The 14,422-nt window shown below is 46.6% G+C and overlaps 2 long non-coding RNA genes across 2 annotated transcripts in view; both read left to right on the top strand.

Moving 5' to 3' along the window:
- LOC138965023 (uncharacterized) overlaps positions 1-14,422 on the top strand; it is a 35,658-nt gene that overhangs the window by 3,166 nt on the left and 18,070 nt on the right. The window lies entirely within an intron of this gene.
- LOC138965021 (uncharacterized) lies at positions 1,794-3,325 on the top strand. The gene is made up of 3 exons (XR_011455265.1): positions 1,794-2,138; positions 2,746-2,944; positions 3,094-3,325. It is a non-coding gene; the product is annotated as an uncharacterized lncRNA (long non-coding RNA).

The following is a 14,422-nucleotide window of genomic DNA, read 5'->3' as shown; positions in this document are numbered from 1 at the left end:
TGAATTATATTCTCTTGGTGAAAAATAAAATGTTAACCCTTACACCGGTGCAATTCTGTAACACATGTTACATAGCCACTGGTGAATTAACAGAGAGAAAAATAACAAAAAACAGTCATATAGGTTTTCGCATCAATGGGAGGTAATCGGAACTGACCAAAAAGACTGCGCGACCGCACGCGACTATACAAACAAACAAAATAAAATACAGCAGGTATGACGTTTGCATGAATCCATGATTACGTCTACATGAACAACAGTGATAAAAGTGCGCATCTCTTCCCAGCCGTGCAGCGCTTTGAAAGTTGGAAGCATTAAAATTTAAACGGGTAAAAAGCCATCGTGAAGATACGAAAAAAAGTATGACGTCTAAAATACTTAATGATTCAAACGCATAGTATAACATATGTAATTGACAACATTGACAACAGAAAATATATACATGGTTCAACACACACAATCGAGTGCACACATCCATCCATGCTTATTTAAAGTCATGTACACACACACACACATACATACATGGCATCAAGCAACACACAATTAAATGACACATATGGAATATGGAAAACGTATAATGGACATGACCATGGCAAGTAATTTACACCGTTACCTACTATAAAATTGATGATATATATATACCACTCACTTGCTATTCGCCTAAAAGCTTGCGGTGTGCTGTGACACATATAAGAAACCAGAAGAAAAAAGGACTTTACTTTGGCGAAAAGAGCACATGCTGCTTATTTTTGTACATAACTGCTATAACTGTATTTTTTCCGAACACTTACATGTAAAAAACATAGAGATATATCTTACCATTTCACTAAGACAGCCAAAATAACGGTCAAATTAAGGGGAGATCATGATGACGTACATGTCTATGGTTGCACCGGGGAAAAATATTTAGTCGCTGGAACCTATAAGGTATAACACATGTTACATAGCCACTGGTGAATTAACAGAGAGAAAAATAACAAAAAACAGTCATATAGGTTTTCGCATCAATGGGAGGTAATCGGAACTGACCAAAAAGACTGCGCGACCGCACGCGACTATACAAACAAACAAAATAAAATACAGCAGGTATGACGTTTGCATGAATCCATGATTACGTCTACATGAACAACAGTGATAAAAGTGCGCATCTCTTCCCAGCCGTGCAGCGCTTTGAAAGTTGGAAGCATTAAAATTTAAACGGGTAAAAAGCCATCGTGAAGATACGAAAAAAAAGTATGACGTCTAAAATACTTAATGATTCAAACGCATAGTATGACATATGTAATTGACAACATTGACAACAGAAAATATATACATGGTTCACACACACAATCGAGTGCACACATCCATCCATGCTTATTTAAAGTCATGTACACACACACACACACATACATACATGGCATCAAGCAACACACAATTAAATGACACATATGGAATATTGAAAACGTATAACGGACATGAACATGGTAAGTATTTTACACCGTTATCTACTATAAAATTGATGATATATATATACCACTCACTTGCTATTCGCCTAAAAGCTTGCGGTGTGCTGTGACACATATAAGAAACCAGAAGAAAAAAGGACTTTACTTTGGCGAAAAGAGCATATGCTGCTTATTTTTGTACATAGCTGCTATAACTGTATTTTTTCCGAACACTTACATGTAAAAAACATAGAGATATATCTTACCATTTCACTAAGACAGCCAAAATAACGGTCAAATTAAAGCCCCAGTATGCCGAAAATGGTTTACAGAACGATTCAAATCTTCTCACGATAAAAAGTTTTAGCCTGATGAAACACACTAGCTATAGCCTACAACTACCTCTAATGCCGCATTCAGAGCCAATGAATCACATTTAATGGCCATTTAGAACAAGTAAACCAGACAAGAAATCATTATGTTTATTTGTACTCTGTGACATCGGAAGATACCAGTTTGTTCTGTGCGCATGCTCTGTGCCGTTTCCGGTTCCGACAAGACGCCAGCCTTTCAGTGTTGACAGTAACACGGTCTGTTTCTTTTGAGTCTTGTCATATTTTGGCTTCGACGAAACCGTGATCACGGAAGACGTCTAGTTTTGTTTTTGTTGTGGACGTGAACAACAATATGTCGGAGTCTACGGGCACAGAGGTGAGTGTGTATACTTTTGTTCTTTCATGCGGCAAAAATCTGCTCACAAGACTTGTGATACATGTCGATCATGATGATGTCCTGGATCAACCTCATTTATAAGCCAGACGTTTCTATACATCAAAATAATAAGATTGATTTCAAGTGCATACATATTTATATGTTTGGACGTTTTAAGTGAAGAGGGGGGGGGGGTGTAACGGTTACTCCGGATACCACTACACCACCCTTTTAGTTTCACTTTCGGTTCTGTGGTTACAGAAATATAGGTGGGCGTTAGATCGCATTTCTTCAGGTCTGAAAGCGAGTCATAGCTCATGTCCCAGTGGTTTTTTGTTTGAGATTTCGCCGAGGGGTAGGTCACTAGGTGTTCAGTATATTAAAATCATCCTCACTGTAAATTCGTTAGCAAGTCACTAACCACAGTTGGTTGGTTTGCTCAAGGGCGTTTGCTCTGCTGTTTTATAAATGTCATTGTGAACAGGATTTTCCCATCCGAAATTATTTTGTGTGTGTGTTCTGTGTGTGTGTTCTGTGTGTGTACACATGAAGTGTTAGTTTGAGTTCAGTAGTATTTGATAATTATATAATAAGAAATCAATTTCAGGTTGATGCGGATGTCTCTACAGCCAGTAGTGGCTCACCAACACGGGTGTACCCCCTCAGTGATGTGTCGCTGTCAGGAACCCCTCCAGCGAGGGGAACACCTCCAACGAGAGGGAGGGGACGAACTATGCGGTTCCAGGGGACAGTTGGCCGTTACAAGTGCGCTTACTGTCATTCGTGACAGACGTTCTAGAATGAGAGTGAGTGCAAACCTCTTTTGTTTCTTATGTGATTTGGAACATGGTGTTGTTTACTGAAGTGTTAGTGTTGTGTTACTTTTTTTCAGCCCGACCCATGGAGATTGTAAATATGATATGACATTTGTCTTCTCTCTTATTTTCTGTTGCAGACAATGATTGAAACTGTTAGCGAGCAGCGTCTGCGAGAGCTGTTTGTGACCATGCTGGAGAAGTACCCCAGCTTGGTCTTCGACGTTCTGGAGCCAGCCCCGGACAGACCAGACCATGGTCACCCCCCACCTGCTGGAGAGGGAGTGCCTGACTGGTGCATCTGTGGCAAGTGCCGCATAATGCGAAAAACGATTGAAGTATGTTGCCGTAAGGCAACATGCCTCACACTCTTGGCCGTAAGTCAGTTGTATGTTTGTGTTTGTAGCACTTTCCATACTATCCATTTGATGCAGGTACAGTGGAACCCACATTTTCAGACCTCACAAAGTCTAAGAAATTCAGATCTTAAAAAGGAGGGAGTCTTACTCTTAAAATTGTTGTAAATTTACAGAAGTTATGAAAACAATATCGGAGAAAACAGGGTCTTAAAATGGAGTGAGTCTCCAGTATACTCAAAATGTGACAAGCCTTCAGATAGATAATACTATGTTTTCTCTCAATCTAATTTTGGTTTCCTCTTTTTTCCCAAGCTTGAAATATACAATGCCCCCTGCATAAACATTCATCCAGAAACAGACACTTGTGAGGAAAAGGAAGGAGAAAACAAAAAAAGCAACTTTAAATGGTTTTAATATATATGTGTTTAGAGAGCAAACACATGGAAATTCTAACAATCCTGTATGCAGAACATATAAAACACATACATAAACTCAATTTCTTTACTGAAAAAAGTTAAAACCATCAGTGAGATTACATACCACACATACTTTTCAATATGAAAAGAAGAAAGGAAAAGTATATGGCAGATGTGAAACCACGGTTTCTATGTACAACAACAAATGCATATTAAATTACATATTCTTACTCCGAGTCACATATTTAGCATTGACGCAGTCGAGATGCTAGGTAGACTGAAAAAACGCTATCCCGTCTATAGTATAAGGGAAGCAACCCAAGCAAAAAAGTAGCAAGCTTGCTACCCTGGGTTGCCTCCCGTAGCGTGCATCACGCCACAGCTCTCGTACCCAATACGAGACACCCCCATTCGACATCTTTCAGCCAGAGAGACAGGTCGTGCTTGTTTTCGCTCCTAGGCTGTTGTTTGCTGTCTGCTTGACACCCACCAGCCTCGGCTCCCCGTCTGCTCATAGCTGTTTCTAGCGGTGAGATTGTTCCATTTTGTTGTTGTTTGCTTTGCCATTCTGCTGAGAATTTTCTCGTCCGCGGACTTGTGAATTTTGCTCGGTAGTTTGTTGCTGTGGCCGCCATTTTGGTCGCCATTTTTCGCTTACACGTGGTGTATTTTGCTGGTTAGTTTGGGTCCGTGCTCGGACTTTTAGCGTCGACCAGTAGCACTTTTACCTGCTTGTAACTTGTGCTTTGTGCTAGTTTATTCTGCTGAAGTTTTAACGTCCTAGAGACTTGTGTATTTTCAGTAGTTTGTTTTCTCGCGTGACAGCATGTCTGATAGTGAGAAAAAAGCGAGCAGCTAAGGCCGAGAGTAAGGGCATAGGCCCTGGCAAACCTAAGCCCTCGGCTTCTACTTCTTCGGCTAGGAACCCCACGGTTCACGTTTCTGACCCGAAGACTAACTTCGTTTTTTCGGTGCCCATTTCGGCGCCGGAGGAAACTTCGTCTGGCTCGCGGGCGGCGGGCATTACCGCTACCACGTCTGTGGCTAGCCTTTTGTCCTCTTTGCTTCCAGAAATTGAGATGGCGTGGACGGACCTTGTTTCCAGCTCTGCCTCCCTCCCGGGGGTGTGCGACCCTCGGTCGTTGGCTTCCTGTGTTCCTGTTGTTTCCGGATCACCTGTCCAGCCTGCTGGCTTCGGCGTTGGTGCTGGAGGCGGTGAACAGGGAGGCGTTTCTCTTCTCGGCCGGCGCTCGGTGGCTACCGCTTGCGGGAGTGCACCTGAGCAGGTCCCTTTTGGGATACGGTCGTCACAAGGTATGTGCTCGCAGCAGCCGTCCGCGGCAGCTGCACTTCCGGCTCCGGCCGGAAGTAGTGGTTCACTGGACAGCGGACAGACCATGGTCCCTGCCGGTTTGAGCTACGAATTACGTAAGCAGCCGTCCGCGGCAGCTTCCCTTCCGGCTCCGGCCGGAAGTAGTGGTTCACTGGACAGCGGACAGACCATGGTCCCTGCCGGTTTGAGCTACGAATTACGTAAGCAGCCGTCCGCGGCAGCTTCCCTTCCGGCTCCGGCCGGAAGTAGTGGTTCACTGGACAGCGGACAGACCATGGTCCCTGCCGGTTTGAGCTACGAATTACGTAAGCAGCCGTCCGCGGCAGCTTCCCTTCCGGCTCCGGCCGGAAGTAGTGGTTCACTGGACAGCGGACAGACCATGGTCCCTGCCGGTTTGAGCTACGAATTACGTAAGCAGCCGTCCGCGGCAGCTTCGCTTCCGGCTCCGGCCGGAAGTGTTGGTTCACTGGTTCGCGGACAGCCCATGGTCCCTTCCGGTTCGAGCCTTGCCCTGCTACAGCAGCCGTTTCCGGCAGCTGCTCTTCCTGCCTGGGCAGGAAATGTAGGTCAAACGGGTCGTGCACAGTCATCTGTCACTTCCGGTTCCGGCCTAGGGCTTCCGGGTTGTGGCTTGCAGACTCCTCAGCACCAGCTATGGCATAGTTCTGCTGTTGCGTCTGCACTCCCTGCTCCTCCCGGCTTTTCCGGTTCGGTTCCCGCTGCTTCCGTTGTGTCGCCGGTGAATTTCGAATACGGTGGTTCTCCTGGGCACACAGGCTTTTTGCCTCTGTTGGGACAGCAGCAGCCACCCACTTCGGTGGTGGCCGCTAGCTCCTCTCTTCAGCTGCCTTCGGTCGTTGGTGACTCTCATCTTCCTCTTAGTCAGGCGTGAGAGTTTCATCGATGGCCAACAGGATGGGCGTTCGGCTTACGGCCTTCCCTCGCAGCGTCATTTGTCGGGTTCTTTTGGCTATGAGCCGTCCCCTTCAGGTGGCGTTTCGGACTTCGGGTCCGTGTACGAGGAGCAGCTGCCTTCGGCGGCTCTGGCCAGCTTCCGAATTTACGTCAGCAGTCGTTCGCGGCAGCCGCTTCCAGCTCCGGCTGGAAGTAGAGGTTCACTTGCTAGTGCACAGACTACTGTCACGTCTGGTTCGAGCCTTGTCCTATGACAGCGGTCGCCCGCGACAGCTGTTCTTCCGGTTCCGACCGGAAGTGTAGGGTCACTGGCTAGTGCACAGGCTACTGTCACGTCCGGTTTGAGCCTTGCCTTACGTCGGCAGTCGTACGCGACAGCGGCACTTCCGGTTCACGGAAGTAGTGCCTCGTTGGAACGTGGACAAATAATGATCCCATCCGGCTTGAGCTGCGCTATACGTAAGCAGTCGTCCGCGACAGCTTCTCTTCCGGCTCCGGCTGGAAATGTTAGTTCATCGGTGTGTGGGCAGCCCATGGCCCTTTCCGGTTTGAGCTTTGCCCTTTGCACGGCAGCCATTTCCGGCAGCTTCGCTTCCGGCCTTGCCAGGGCCCGTATGCATGAACTAGAAGTAAGAAACACTGGAAGTAGAGGCCTCTTTTCGAAGTGGGAACTCCCGAAGTCAACTTTCTAACACTGTTCACAATGCATGAACTGACTTGAACGCCAAAGTAGTGACAGCGAGAGTATTAAGGTCAAGGTCGGGAAAATTGGGGGAATCCCTACTAATACGCATGCGCACGTTTCTATCAACATGGCAGTCAACGAAAATGGCAAGGCAGGTGTCCGCTCAAAAAGAAAGTAGACACGGAGGGGCGTTCTGCGCCTTTTTCAGATGGTGAAATTGCCGCTGTACTCTTGACAGAAGTGTTTTACGAAAGAACGGTTATTCTGTCCAAATTTCAGAACAGTCTAACTGTTAAACATAAAGACGCTGTCTGGTCCAAAATTGCCAAAGAAGTGTCGGTCTCTCTCTCTCTCTCTCTCTCTCTCTCTCTCTCTCTCTCTCTCTCTCTTACGACACACGCACACACAGACAAACGTACACTCATGCACATACTGACACTATGACACAAGTGACACTGACGACGGCACACATAAACACACACACACACCACACACTGCACACACACACACGCGCGCGCTCGCGCGCACACATATACACACACACACGCACCCATACACGCACGCACAGTCACAAACAAATAACCACACACTCACTCTCTCTCACTTTCTCTCATTCTCTCTCAATCTACACTCATACACACACTGAAACTATGATGACACAAGTGACACGTCACACACACACACACACACACACACACACACACACACACACACACACACACACACACACACACACACACATACTCACCGTAGTGACACACATATACACACGCGCGTACAGTTGAAAGTCAAGACATGATATGATTTTTTCAAAGCATAGGAAGGTTTCTTTTGCAAATGAATAAAATTAACACAGAGGCAAAACCCGGTTTTTGCAGCCGGAATGCAATTGCGGAGGCTTAAAAAGGAAAAGATTAATAAAAAAAATATATAGCTCCCGGCGGAACTTGAACCCGGAGCGAATGAACGAGAGTCCGGAACCGTTACCACTGCACTATGTTACTCGTGTAGAATAGAGGCATGATGAAAAAAGGCATTCTGAGTTATTCAGTCGTGCTGGTTTGAAAGCTCGCCACCTTCGCCGAATGACTCGAGCACGTTTTTTTCGGTCAGTAACTGATCGAACTGTCGCTTTTGTTTTGAGTCACTCTGTTTTAAGCATTTCACCTAAATTAAACAAGAATGTCACAGTCCGTGTCTATGGTGCAAGGTAGGAGACCGTCTCATTGTAGCCAAGTTACGACAGTTGCTCGATTGACGCATTTCACGTCTTCGATATTGTGTCTGAGATCATTTCCCAATGAGCTGCCTTTAAAAACGGAATGTCCTGCAATTGTAGTATGCGCTGGAGGTTTCTTTTGGATGGGTAAGGACCCTTGAGATGCGATATCGTCGTATAATTATGTCAAGCGAGAGGCCCTTGACATTGGAAGTGGGAACTTCGAAAGCAAAGTTGCCAGCTACTCGGTATGCACGAGCTAAATTGAACGCCGAAGTAGTGGCTTCGAGAGTTCTGAGGTCAAGGTCGAGAAAATTGGGGGAATCCCAATTAGTGCGCATGCGTTTGTAAACGGTAGGCTTGGTGACCAGAAGAAACGAATCTCATCGCGAGTTCGTAAATGGGCAAACGTTGATCGCGCTGTAGCTTTTACTATAATTGTTGTTTTTAACTGGTTGAACGAAAGCTGTGATAATTGTCCTTAAATAGAATGACTTTCTATAATAATGATTTCGTTGACCAGAATGTTGGGGACAATAAAAAAAAGGTTGTTTATGTGGTAGCGAAGTCGGTTAACTTAAAACTCTTTTTGTAGTGTTTTTTTTTAATGATTGTGTATCGGTAAAACTGCTGGACAAAAATAGTTTGGTCAGAGCGAATGTTTGTGTTACTGGTAAATTTAAAAAGGCAGAACTCCATTTTTTGGGAATCAAGATATAAGGTGTAGTGAAAAGAAGATAAGTTCAGCGAATTTCATATTATTTGAGAAAATGTGTGTCCGAATTTTTAAAACAGAAAAATTGTTGTACTTAGGTGTTTGTAAATTACGTTTGTCCTCGTTAATTGTGAAGAGGATGTATGTTTATATAAAGTTCAAAGTCAAGATTGGATTTTTGTAGCCTACGTGCGTGTGTGCATGTGTATTAGACATAATACATAGACATAGAACACTTTATTATCTCAATTACGATAAACTCGGGTGTGGTGAATCACAATAAACAGCATAAAACGTAAGAACATGAATAAAATATCAAGGCGCAAATATAGTCAGCTCATCATAGTGTGGGGAGTGGGTACACACACACACACACACACACACACATACACACACACACCGTCGAACACACACACACCGTCGAACACACACACACACACACACACACACACTCACACACACACACACACACCGTCGAACACACACACACCGTCGAACACACACACACCGTCGAACACACACATAACATCGAAAACACACACACACACACACACACACACACACACACACACACACACACAAACAAACACAAACACACACACAAACACACACACAAACACACACACACACGGCACGCGCGAACACGCAAACAAACGTATGAAGGAACAGACGCACAATTATACCCGCACGCACGCACACACAGGCAGACAGGCACTCGCACAAATACATACACACACACACACACACACACACACACACACACACACACACACACACACACACACACACACAGATAAAGCAATGACAAAACAAATAGCAGAAACTTACACTTCAACACTCGAACACACACACACACACACACGCACACGCACACAAACACACGCACGCACGCACACAAACACACACACACACACACACACTCACACATGCACACAACGACGCCCATTTTCATAGAAACACAGTAACCCCCTCGTATAAGCGGGAATGAAAGAGTGGTGGCCAATGACCCAGAACAAACAAAAGTCAAAGCTGGCAACTCAGGTTTGTATTCAGGGAAATTTGCACGAAATGCATGCAGAAGATACGACTTTTCCCTCTATTTTCTCTCTTTGGGAGCGTCAGCTCGGTTTGACATGAAAAACTGAAGAAAAGCCCTGCCTTTTTGCACTGAGAAACTGTGGAAGTAGCGTGTTTACTACTGGGTCTGGCTGTAGTACATTTACCCTCATTTACTTCCTCGTTAGCTTCCAAAGTAAACTCTTTTTTCGTCCCATGCATGTGAAAGTGAGGATGTACTTCCGATGTCACTCAAAACTTTAGAAGTAGTCGCAAAATACCCTGAGTTACTTCCTCGCTTTGCTTCGAGGTAAACCCTTTTTCCGGCCCATGCATACGAAAGTGAGGCAAGTACTTCCGATGTCACTCAAAACTTCGGGAGTTGTCGCGAACTTCCCCCATAAGCATACGGGCCCAGGAGGGTAGGTCAAGCGGGTAGTGCACAGGTTACTGTCACTTCCAGTTCTGGCCTACGGCCTACCTTTGGGTTCCGAGCTTCAGCTCGTAGGTGGCTCAGCACCAGCTCTGGCATAGCGCTGCTGTTGCTGCCGCACTTCCGGCTCCTCCCGGATTTTCCGGTTCAGTTCCCGCTGCTTCCGTTTGGTCGCCGGTGAATTTCGAACAAGGCTTGCCCTATGGGCATACAGGCTTCTTGCCTCTGTTGGGACAGCAGCATCCACACACTCAGGTGGTGGCCGCTAGCTCCTCTCTCCCACTTTCCTTGGTTTTTGGTCCCTCTCATCCTCCTCTCAGTTAGGGAATGAGCACAATCGATTGCCAACAGGAAGGACTTCGGTTGGCAAAGAGGAAGCAGCTACTTCTGGTTTGAAGAATCGCCCTTAGTAGCTTTTCGCCTTTTTGCCTTTTCGCCGAGCCCCCCTCTTCGACAGGGGGTGGCCTCCGGCGTCGGTTTCGTTGCTGGTTCCTCAGGGTTCTGCTTCGGAGCTGGCATCGGAATACCTTGCCGCTCCTGCGCAGGCTTCCTCCTTCGTGCCCTTAGCGGACCAGAGGAAGTTGCCTTGGCCAAGGTCGTCTCGTCGCCGCCTGTTGGCCTTTCCCCGTCCGCGTGCACCGTTTCCGGTCACGCCGGAACTTCTTCGCTTCTTACGAAGCCGTTGAGGAAGGATTCGGTTCTGCCGTTCTATGGGCAGAATCTCCTATTCTCTGAGGAAGGGGGCTGACAACTTTCGGAACTCAGTTCCATTTCCGAGGCTCTCCTGCGGGCGCTTCCTTGCGCTCTGGCAGATTCCTTGGCGCCCTTTCCCCTTAGTAAAGGGCAGGACGCGGAGGAAGTGTCTCACTCCTCTCCACACTTACAAGGGTGAACGAGGCACAGATGAGGCTGTCCTCTCTGCACTATTCCCATGCGGTCTCGTGCGGAAGGGACTTGTTTCTTGCCCACTCCCGGTTCTCTGAGGAGTCGACAAGGAACATTCTCAGTTCGTCATCCTTGGTGGACGGTCTCTCTCCGGCAGCCTGGCCTCTCATGCCAGAAGCAGGGGATTGAGACCAACAGAGAACAGCGGTTCCCTTCTTTTGAGCTTCAATTTCAAAGCAGCAAAAGCAGGCCGCTCCTAAGCAGGCTATACCTAAGCGGACTCAGCCTAAGCGGCCTACGTCCTCAGCTCAGGTGAGATTGTTTCTTTCACAGCCGTCATAGGCACGCTGGGTTTTTGAAACAACAGCCGGCCTTAGGGCTTCGGGGTGTTAGCCTCGGCGGGAGCAACAGCCATTTCATCCGTTGGAGGTGGTGGTTGTTGCTTTCCTTGTGCTTGTGGCTTCGGGCTTCGACATTCTTTCTCTTTCCCAGCGTATGGGTGCTGAGAGGTCGATTTCCGTTTAAAAGGGGGTTTCTGCCTTTGGGCTTCCCCGTTTTCTCTTGCCACGAGCTTCTGGACTCGGTCCAGGTTTGTCTTTCGCCGAGTCTGACTTTGTCTTTCTCTAGCGATCAGACGCGTTCTGGTGTTTCGTCCAAACTTAAGGTTCACTTGAGTTGGCCTCGGAAGTAACATTCAGATTTTCCTGAGGGTGCATTGTCTGGGCATTGCATGTTTGAGAAGTCATTCTTGGCTTGTCACTTTTTCTCAGGTTTTTTGGCTACTCCTCCCCTTTTTGGGCAGAGGTCTAGCTAATGTTCCAGTTTTCTCGGTGCCGGCCTCTAGGCCAGCATCTTTTTCGGCGGCCGAAACTTTTGGTTTCTTACTGTGCCTGTGTACTTTGAGTACTTTGGTGCAATGGCCGGCCTACGGGCAGCAAGGCTCTCGGCCTTAGCCTGTGTTATAGTCTCCTGCCTGTCGTGTTGCGACTTTGGCAATTGGTTCCTGTGACTGCGGATTTCGTCTCTTCCTCTTCTCCATCATGCTTGCATGATGTGAGTTGGGACGATTTCTGCTGGGGTGGGCTTCCGGCCTGGTCACCCCTTTTTCACTTGCAACTATGACTATTACTGAGAACTCTGCTCTCGGGAGGCTGACGGCTGGTTCGCTCTGCGGGTCCGCATTTGCGGTGCTTATGCACTACCTTAGGTCGCTTCGTCCCCTTTTTTACCCCTCTCTCTGCTTTCGCAGGGATGGGCAGGGGACGACCGGTGACCGTCTCCCTTGAGTTTTGCTCATTGAGTTGGACCCTGGTACTTGATACTCAGGCGTCTCTCTCTTTCCGGTTTGGAGTTTGGTCACTCTTCCGGAGCTGACTGTTCTCTCAACGGCCTTTTGGGCCTCACTCCATCCCAAAGTTTTCTTACTTTGGCATGGTTGCCTTATGGTCTCCGTGAGGGTCGGTCCTTTTCAGGGCTTAGCCGGCAACCTTACGCACGGATCTTTTCCAGGCCATTAGCATTTCCTTCCATTTAAGGGGGGGGGGGGGGGGGGGCAGCTTGTCCTTCCCTCTACTTGGTCGGGTTTATCCAAGACTGGGGTCCTTTTCCGGACTGTTTTACGGTTCAGAAGATTGGAAGAAGTGCTGGGCACAGCTTACTGGCTCTCTGAGGTCGTCTTTCGCATTTCTTGCCTGAGAGACATCTCGGCTGTCAATCAGGGTGGTTCTCGGTCCGTTTCTGTCCTTTGGCAGTGGGCCAGTTCCTGGCAAGGGTTTAGAGTGAGTCAGTGGTTGCTTTCTCACGGGATCCTTTCCTGACTTTTGGCAGTGGGCCAGTTTCTTGGCAAGGGATTTTCTTGCCCTCCGCCTTGTCATAGCTTATGCTATCTTTCCCTCGGCTCGGCCCGAGCCCATTTCCAGGGCCTGGGCCTCCTCCTTGGCCTTTTTTGCCTATGGGGTTTGGATGATGTCCTGCGCACAGCTTCTGGCGCTAGGATTTTGTCTTATCAGGTTCTGCAGACATTGCTGCCCTCTGTCAGGATGGGTCTCGGCCTATTCCTTCCTTGGCGGCAGCTGGCTTTTGTCTCTCCAGAACTTTAGAGTGAGTTTGAACTTTTTGATCTTACCCACCACCTTGTTGGAGTTATCTGCTAAATATGTGACTCGGAGTAAGAATATGTAATTTAATCGAAAATTTTTAATTAAATTTTCATTTGATTAATATACTTACCCGAGTCACATAGGTAATTCCCTCCCACCTTCCCCGCTTTTAGTTTCTTTGTATTCTAGAAGTCGAATGAGGGTGTCTCGTATTGGGTACGAGAGCTGTGGCGTGATGCACGCTACGGGAGGCAACCCAGGGTAGCAAGCTTGCTACTTTTTTGCTTGGGTTGCTTCCCTTATACTATAGACGGGATAGCGTTTTTTCAGTCTACCTAGCATCTCGACTGCGTCAATGCTAAATATGTGACTCGGGTAAGTATATTAATCAAATGAAAATTTAATTAAAAATTTTCGATTTCTTTCTATAACAGGATTTTGAGGTTCTTATTCTGGATGAAGCTGTCCTGAGCCTGACCAGAAAGTATCGCCAGGACATGATACGGGCAGATGACGAGGCAGACGACAACAACAGAGCCAATAGGCATGCAGCATATCGCCAGTTTATATTGTGGGTCCATGGGAGGCTTGGTGCGGGACAGAGACGTGTTATACCATCGTGTTGCGTTTGGAAGATCAGGGATAAATTTCCAGATGCATGGGGCCAATACACCGGATTTAAACCAGACCGTTTTGGCGATTAAACATGGTTAAAGCCATCCAGTATTTATAACATGTCAAATGTGTCATCTTTTCCTTGTATCTGTCTGTGGCAGTGAACAGTACAAGGCCAAAAATGGGGGCTGAAGGGTATTTTTGAGAAGAAAAAAAAAGAAAACTTTTATCTTGAAATTATGGTTAAATTTGTCACATAATTGTGTACGTGTACTTGTAAATTTTTTTATTTGAGTCACCCTAATCTAAAAATTACGTTTTTGTTGCAAACACTTCGTTTGTAATTTTTTTTAATGGTGCTCAAATCAAATGCTGTAGATACTTTCTTCAAAGTACAAAAAGTCAGATTTACAAAAAGTCTACAAGGCCAAGAAACCTGGGGTTAAAATTGCAGAAGATACTAGTGAGTAATTACTATGCCTTTCCAATGGACCGCTAATTGTTTAACGGGGACCAAAATTCTTCGTACCGTAAATATTTATGTCAAAAATCATCAAGATCTGTCTGCCCTACAGAACATCTTTTTTGAGCCGTCCTCTGCCAAACACAGTATCACACAGCTCTGTGCCGCACCCACAACAAATGAAATTGAATATTGATCAGCAACAACAACAAAATAAGAGAAAACTCAAATAGTATGGCATTATCAACGGATGCGAAACCGAAACGTGTTTGTTTT

The sequence above is a fragment of the Littorina saxatilis genome, linkage group LG4 (genome assembly GCF_037325665.1).
Source record: "Littorina saxatilis isolate snail1 linkage group LG4, US_GU_Lsax_2.0, whole genome shotgun sequence".
Classification (NCBI taxonomy): Eukaryota; Metazoa; Mollusca; class Gastropoda; order Littorinimorpha; family Littorinidae; genus Littorina; species Littorina saxatilis.
This window is presented reverse-complemented; position numbering and strand designations above follow the sequence as displayed.